We start from the raw sequence: 8,502 nt of genomic DNA, 5'->3' as shown, positions 1-8,502 counted from the left end.
TCCGATTCATGTAGTGTCTTCAACAGAAATTTCCGCCAGAGGTTGTGCCTGATTTGATGACTATATAAGGTCGTCATTTGAATGTTATCAGCTTACGTCCATGGTGGCCTATACGTTTCTACAATGCATACTCGCTTTCTAGAAGGGATGGAAGCCTGAAATTTAAAGATTTGACAATTTAATGAAAAGTCGTCGACAACTATTTGGCGGAGACGCAAAGGATTTGTGCATGCCACATGTCGGAGATAGGTGGATCTCTATTCTTCACAATGGAGAGAGTGGAGCTTACATTCTTAACGCTGTTTTACCCAGTAGAGAGTAGTAGGATCTAGCTAGGAGAGAATAATATGTGCTAGCCAAGAGAGATGACCTTTTTAAGTTTATGATTATTGTGGTGTTTTCTGTTTTCTGACATTTTAACTTTGTATGATTAGGATGATTAATAAGATGATTTGTTCTTATATGATTAAGAGGATGATGAGTTGTTAGATGATTAAGAGGACGATAAGTTATATGACAAAAATTAGATTAAAGTGGATGGATGCAAATGACCAAGTTGAATTAGAGGAAAATGTGATGTTGCAATTCGTAATATCATATTTTCTCTCTAACCGAACAGGATCACTTGCATCCATCTACTTTTATCTAAATGATGTTTTTTGCAAGACAAATATTGTTGTTGTCTATTAATATGTATAACCATGTGAAAATAGAAAATAAAAAAAGAATGTTGCAGGATTAGTAGCAGCGCGGGTTAAAAAACAGCTCTACTGGTAAAGTCAAATATCACTGAAGAATGGGTGTGTAAATATTTTTGTAAAATCTATATGCCACCATGCTGAAAAAGATATAAGTGAAGTACTTGAGCAACTGCTAAGCTCAAAAGATATAAGTGAAGCACATACAATATCTAACAAATCATGATGATCATGTGTCTCTCTCAAGTTGGTGTGTCGAGCAAATGATGATTGTGGCAAACAAAAAAAATAAAAAGCAAATGAAAGCAAAAGACGCTCCAAGAAAAACTCATATCATTTGATGAATAAAAATGCAGCTCGAAGTGACATACCGACGGATTGAGACGAATAATCTTAGACGCTTGAGTATTCCTGTAATATTATCATGTGGTGCCTTGGGTATCTCCAAGATTAGGCTCTTGCCGCTCCTTATTCCTTTGTCCATCGTGATAACACCTAGAACTTGAATACTTCAATCACACAAAACTCAACAAAACTTTGTGAGGTCCGTTAGTAAAAGCAACATATCAAATACTTAGGTACTATTATAAATTTATTTATATTTCATTATTTCATAATATTTACTATATTCCAACTTATCCATGGCTTATACCCCCCGATACAATCCATGGCATCATCAAAACAAGCAAACTATGCAAGCAAAAAACAGAATCTATCTAAAACAGAACAATCTGTAGTGATCTGTAAAGAACCTATACTTACATAACTCCAAAATTTATAAAACATTAGGAAGGACTGTGAAATTTGTATAGAAATATGGTGTGAGAAAATCATCTTAAAAGATGTTCCAGTAAAAACACAGTTTCTGTTTTTGTAGCATATCAATTCTACTTATCATACAAGTCACCCCAAAGGCTTTACTTAGCACAAAAACTAATTTCAACATAGAAACACAATCATTCCACAGTGAATAATCATGTCATCACACTAAAACAGAATGTAAAAACAAAAATTAAGATATGTATTGGGTTGCCTCCCAACAAGCGTTATTGTTTTATGCCCCTAGCTAGGCATAATGCATATGATCAAGTGTTGGAACCCTTCATGTCCTTAAAGATTAGCTCCTCGAAAATTTTACTTAATAAATCACCTTTCTAAAACCTAGTTGAAGTGCGTAAATGACTATAACGATTTATGATATCATTACTAACGTCACTACCATCAAAGGGTTCTTCATATACGACATGAATTTCATCACTAGTAGATTCCCTAATAGTATTTTCTTGCCAATCTTCACTAAACCCTTCATTAATTCCATTAGCAATCCATTAAAACTTAACAAGTGTGGAAAAATAAGGATTATGTTAATTTTGTGGGAAGCACATTCCTCCTCATATTCATATCAAATCTATGATAGTCATTAGATTCCAACCTACACATAACATTTCTCTTATGGAGGATCGCTTCTACGGGAGGATGTTCATATTTTATTCCATAGAAGGCAAAAAATCCTTTACCTACATGGACAAGATAATCAAATTCATGCATAAAGATAGTGATAGCAAATTTCTTAACCTCGGGATCGTGCAAGCTAGGGAGTCCCAAAAATATATTTTGAAGCATAGGATGGATATGCACAAATTTCCTTTCAATTTTCAATATAAGCATGGTAATAGTATCCACATAAAAATTTGTTTCATCCAGTATGGATCCTTTAATAAGAGGGTAAACAAACTAATACTCAAAGTATTCTTGGATGACATGCTTTCCAATAATGTTCCCACTCCCCACTTGAGAAATTTTGAAATTTAGAGTCGTGTGAGTATTATTAGTAGGGACTTGATGTGTAGGAGGATCATGAGTGGAACTAATAAATTTTAGTATTTCTTCATGCAAGTCACTAGTTTTATCTTCACTATCTCTTTCAATGATAACTTCCTCAAATTCAGACATGATAACAACTTTGAACCAAATGTGACAAGAAGAACAAGCAAAGGAGTACCAATTAAAGATTTTTTTTTTGTATTTTTGAGTTTTTTAAGCAAGCAACATAAAACAGAAAATAGAAAGAAGAAAAAGTGAATGATAATTTGTGTGAAGTTACTTGATAGTTCCTGATGATATTCCCTGACAACAGCGACATAAATCCTTCGTGATACTTGTGATCTATGTTGGGTTTTCCGTGAAGAGGAACGGGTAATTGCAGCACAAGACGGGTAAGTATTTCTGTCCGTTAAGAAATCAAGGTTTATCAAACCAATAGGAATATCAATCCTCAACCGACTTCAGTGGATGCACAAAAAAGAGCAAACAACTTGCACTCAACGCGAACAAGAGGGTTGTCAATCCCTATTATCTCATTATTGGCAAGCAAATGAGGTGTGTACATAATTGTAGAGTATTGTAACTTGCAAAATAAGATAAAAGGAAAATAAGAACAGCGAGGAAAATATAAATTTTGTGAATAAATAAGTGAACGGACTCGGGGGCCATAGTGTTCTCTAGTGGCATCTCTCATGAAAGCAACATATGGTTGGTAAACAGATTACTGTTTGGCAATTCACAGAAAAGCAGATAGTTATGCAACTTTCATCAGAATGATCATGTGTATATAGGCATCACGTTGATAAGCAAATAGACCGACTCCTGACTGCACCTACTACTATTACTCCACTTCATGAGCGCTTCTATGCTTGCCTCTCTGCATATTAAGTTCTTGATAATAGAGTAATGCTTGCAGAACAATGACATGATGTAGACAAAGTAAACTCAATCAATATGAATAAACCCCGTCATTTTATCCTTAGTGACAACAACTATCACAACCCTAGAATAATTGCTTGTAGTTATTTGCATCACCATCTTGCATCATGTTAATTTCTCTTTTGAACATGAAATGGGGATGATCAAACCCTAGCACCAAATAAAATTCAAATAGGTTCAACTTAAAATATTTTGAATGAACCAAAGTGGCTTCTAAAAATGTTGATCATTTCTGGTTAAATGTTTTAACATTAACTAGAGGTGAAGCATATTTTTCCATGTCACTTTTGGTTGCTGAGTTAAATCAATAAGTAAAAGAATTGGAGCTATTAAATGGTAAATATAATTGCATAGCTACAAATAATTTGAAACGTGGTAAGGGCCTTTGAAATAATTCAATGAGAGTCTATAAAAGGTTTTAGATTTTGTAAATGTGCTTTGATATGTAAATAAAATCAAAACAGATTTAAAACAATAGAAAACAGAAGCAAAATAGAAAAGAACGAAAGGAAAGGAACTTACGTGCAAGGCCAACTTACGTGGCCGAGTAGCCGATCCAGCCGACTGGCGTGTGCCGGTCGTTGTCATCCTCTCGCCAGGACGACAGTGCTGTGGCGCGCCCGAGAGAAGCCCTTGCCAGCTCCTGCTTGCCATGCCCCGAGATCCTTGAGCTCACCCTCTTCACCCAGGGGATGAGGATGACCCCTGGCTCCTTTTGTCTCCCCCATTTCACCCCTCCATGCTCGGTTTCTCCTCTTACCCGCTGGCCGACACAACCATTGCCATGCCGGCGCAGGAATCGTAGCCAGCGGTCATCCCTTGCCCCTCCGCCTTGTCCAACGGGACCGCCTCAATGTTGTGGAGCTCCAAGCCGAAGCCCATGACTGCGGGAAGCCGGAATCATTGCCATCGTCTTCGTCTTCAAGCTCGGGCATCGAAGTCCACCATTGTCGATTCACCGGCCCCCGACCGTCCCCTAGCTCGCCTTCCGCGTCATCAGCCCCTCCAGGAGCCCCTCTTGCTATCCCGATATCCCTAGTTGCTCCGAGAGCCCCCTAGCTAGCTGCACCGCCGGAGCCGAGAGCTCCTTGACACTGGCCATGCTGCCGCCATATTTCCAGCCATTGGCGCCCGCATTTGAGCATGTCACCGCACTCACCACACTCCTCTTAGGCCGTATCGTGCCTCGCCTTGCTCCCCCACCCGTCGTAGCGCTGATTTTCGTGACCACCGAGCTCGGCCTCTGCCTCTATGGTCTCCGCCGATGCTTGGGCCACCCCTAATGCCAGCCTCATCCACCACTCGACGTGCGCGAGCACCAGGGACGCTTCGGTACGAGCAACGCATCCGGAGCTGCTCTCTATCGCTAACTCGAGCACCTCCCGCGTGTATCCGCCACGGGATTTAGTCTCCGCCGATGGGATGACTCGGCCTGGCCATTAGGGCCTAATTGCCCTGCTAATTATCCACACCCAAACACTACAAGTGGGCCCCAACGCGTGTTAATTAGCCATTAGGATTAATTTAAACCTTGTTATCCAGCTATGACACTAACATGTGGACACATCACGTCAGTTCGACTTTGACAAGGCCAGTTGACCTGCTGATCTCAGCTTGATGTCATGCTGACATTAAAAATTCTTCTGGAATTAAAATAAATTTGAAAATGATTTATGAATTTCAGAAAATACTCAAAACTTCTAAAAATCATAGAAATTCAACCGTAACTCCAATGAAAATAATTCATATATGAAAAATCATCTAAAAATGCAAGGAATCTGTTTATTGCAGGATCATGCATGTTAGAACAACTTATGTCCTCTGTTTTGGACAAATCAAATAAACGTCGTTTAACTAACCAAATATGAAATTTTAATTTGAACCTTTTGTTCAAACCAACTTCATTTAATCCTGATGCTAGATGCATTAGCTCAATCAACAGCATATTGCCATTTCATGATCATGCATCATAGTGTTGCATTTCCGTGAAGTAAATGTTGTTCTTCTGTTTGCCGGTGTTGTTCCCACTCGGTAGACGATGATTCCAACGTTGTGATTGCATTAGGACAATCAGGATTCAACTATTACTTGTTCTCGGTAGTTGAACCCATTCCTTTGCATGACTTGTCCTTGTCACAGTAAATATTTGAAACCACTTAGCATGAGTAGCAACTACTTGAGACTTGTTGTGCTTACTCATATATGCTTGTTTATTGTACCTGCTATGCCTAGACTCGTGTCGGGTCTAATCCATCTAGGCGATGAATTGGAATGGTTGTGAACATGTTCTGTTGTGTGAGAGCTAAGTATGTGAATTTGATTTGGTAAACATAGCGATGAGAGGCCATGTAGGAGTACATGGTGGGTTTTCTCGTTGGGACCGTCCTTAAGAACTGAGTTGTGTGTATGTTATCCAAGACAAGATACTACCGCAGATTGGGATCCTTAATTGACTCTCTCGACTTATTAATCGCCTTGATCTCTGCCCAGGAGTTGCAACTAGTTTCTCGTGTTTGTAGGATGTGTTGGCGGTCGTGCATAGCGCTGACCGGAGGGGTTGGCTATGGCTCGATAGATACACCTGTGGCCGGGTGTACCAAGCATAGAACCATCTGTCGAGGTGGGCTTGGGAACCTTGTCCACATCGTTTGGGGCTATAATGGAAACTTCGGCCGGACTTCCTTGCGGATTCAGTCTCAAATAGGCGATAAACCTGGACTAGAGTCGTGTGTGGTTAGTGAGGTCGTGGCCGACGCCCACGCTAGTGCTTCTGATTGAAGGTTGCCGAGATGCATGACGTGCATATGGTGGTAAGTGGTGAGAGTGTGTGTGAAGAAGTATACCCGTGCAGGGTGAATTAATATGTTCGAATAGCCGTGTCCTCGGACATGGACTACTTGGAAACTTATGTGGTACATAGACAAGTGAAATGGATACTTAAAAATGCGCAAGATAAGTGTGAGTGCTATGGATGGCCTTCTCGTAGGGACACGAGAGTGAATCCATAGTGGTGTATTGATTTGGTGAATATGTGGACTCGTGTGTGATATCCCACCTCAAAGAAAGTATTTGTATTCGTGGTACAAGTTAGCCAAGAGTCAAAGCTGGCTTGCTGCAATTAAACTCCACAACCCCTTTGTTCACAATGATGCATATGTAGATAGTTCTGATGTAAGTCTTGTTGAGTAACTTTGTACTCACGGTTTCTTAATTTATGTTTTGGAGAGGAGACATTAGTCTCACTATTGGTTCTACACGATGTGTTCGATGTTGACCAGAATAGCTTGGGAATCCCAGACAGAGGTCTGACTCATTTGGTAGGGTCGTTGTAGTTTTTCACGCTCTTCCAGTCATTTTTAGTAGATTTCCGCAGACAGACATGCAACTTCCGCTCGTTGATTGTATGCTCTGAATGTTGGGTCGTGAGACACCCTGCTTGTAACATTATACCATGTTGGCTCATGGGAGCCTTCTAAATAAATGTTATGTTGTATGGTTATGTTGTGATGCCATTGTTGTATCTATGCATATCGGGCATGTCGTGCGTACGTGTGACGTGCAACGGTATGTATGGGATTCGACACCTAGTTGTGTGCCTTTAGTAGTACTATTTACAAGGAAATGGCCCTTTGTGCTTCCACTGAGCCTTGGTAGCTTGCTAGTACTCCGGCCACATTGGTTGACCGGCATGTATCCTTCTTTGTTGTTGTGTTTGTACCTTCGGGGAAATGTCACACGGTGTAATGGAGTCCATTTAGCTTGCTACTACTCGTCTACACTCGTTGTTGACCGACACTGTGACATCCTCAGCTTTTGCTACAATAAACGTAGGTAATTAAGTTACTCCCTCCGTCACAATTTATAAGGCATGCACGTGAATCTAGGGCATTAATTTGACTTATATAAATATTGTTTAACATAAAAATGATATCATTAGAAAATAGAACATCTAAAGTTTCCAATGATATATTTTTTGTAATATATGCCTTTCATTAAGTTGGTCAAATTAACGACCTAGATACACGTGTCAGACTTATAAAGTGAAACAGAGGGAGTACTGTAATCCGGTACTAATGATGCCACGTCACCGTGGTTACTATTGTTAAACTTGCGTCGGGTCAAACCCCGTTCATTTTCGTTGCAAATTTAATTCGTCCGAAAAGTGGATTTAGAAGTTTTGCGAAACTGAAAATAAAAATGTTGGATGGGTTGCAAATATTCCCTAAGAATTTATAAAATTGGAGCGGGCATTTTTGGAAGTATTTTAGAGCCTCTAAATAATTAAAACAGAAACTATTAAAATAGAACACAAAGTAATTAAAAAAACCCCAACCTGGGCCGGCCCCAGCCAACCCAGCCCACGCCAGCCCAACCACCCCTAGGGGTATTTAAACCCCTGCCCAACCCTAGCCCCGAGCGCCAACATCCCACTCCTCCCACACCCCGCCACCAGGGAGCCACGTGGGGGCTGTTTCCCTCGTCCCACCAGCCCCACGTTACCCCTTCCTTGCGCCCGCCTCTCCTCCCCACGACCGAAACCCCTCACTCTCCCTACCGTTCCCCAGCATCAGGCGGCGCTACCACCAGCCGGCCACAACCATCGAGCCTCGGTGCCACCTGCGCCGACCAGCCCTTGTGCCTGCGGCGGTCGAGCCCCCCACCGCCGAGCTCCTCCATCGCCCTCAACTCCCTCCGGCCACCACGACGCAGGTCCACCCGACCTCCCCACCGTCGCCAGCCACCGCACCTCCCCCACGCCCACTTCCCTCATCTACAGGCTCGCGGTGATCCCCCGTGGCTCCTCCCACTGCCTCTCCTCCCCGTGCTCCGGCCGCACAGCACCACACCGTCGTAGCCCGCTCGCCCCTCACCGCGTCAGCCCCGCGCCCCGGGCCCCTTCCTGCCGCTGTTGGCCACCAGGGCCTCGCTCCCTCCCTCGGCCGCACCGGATTTGGCCGCAAGCGCCGTTTGCCCAGCGTGTCGTGTCCCTGGCCTCGCCGTGGACGATCTGGTTATTGGGGATTAACCTCCCCCACTAACC

This window comes from Hordeum vulgare, chromosome 2H (genome assembly GCF_904849725.1).
Source record: "Hordeum vulgare subsp. vulgare chromosome 2H, MorexV3_pseudomolecules_assembly, whole genome shotgun sequence".
In the NCBI taxonomy this organism is placed as follows: domain Eukaryota; kingdom Viridiplantae; phylum Streptophyta; class Magnoliopsida; order Poales; family Poaceae; genus Hordeum; species Hordeum vulgare.
Note: the sequence above shows the minus strand (reverse complement) of the source record.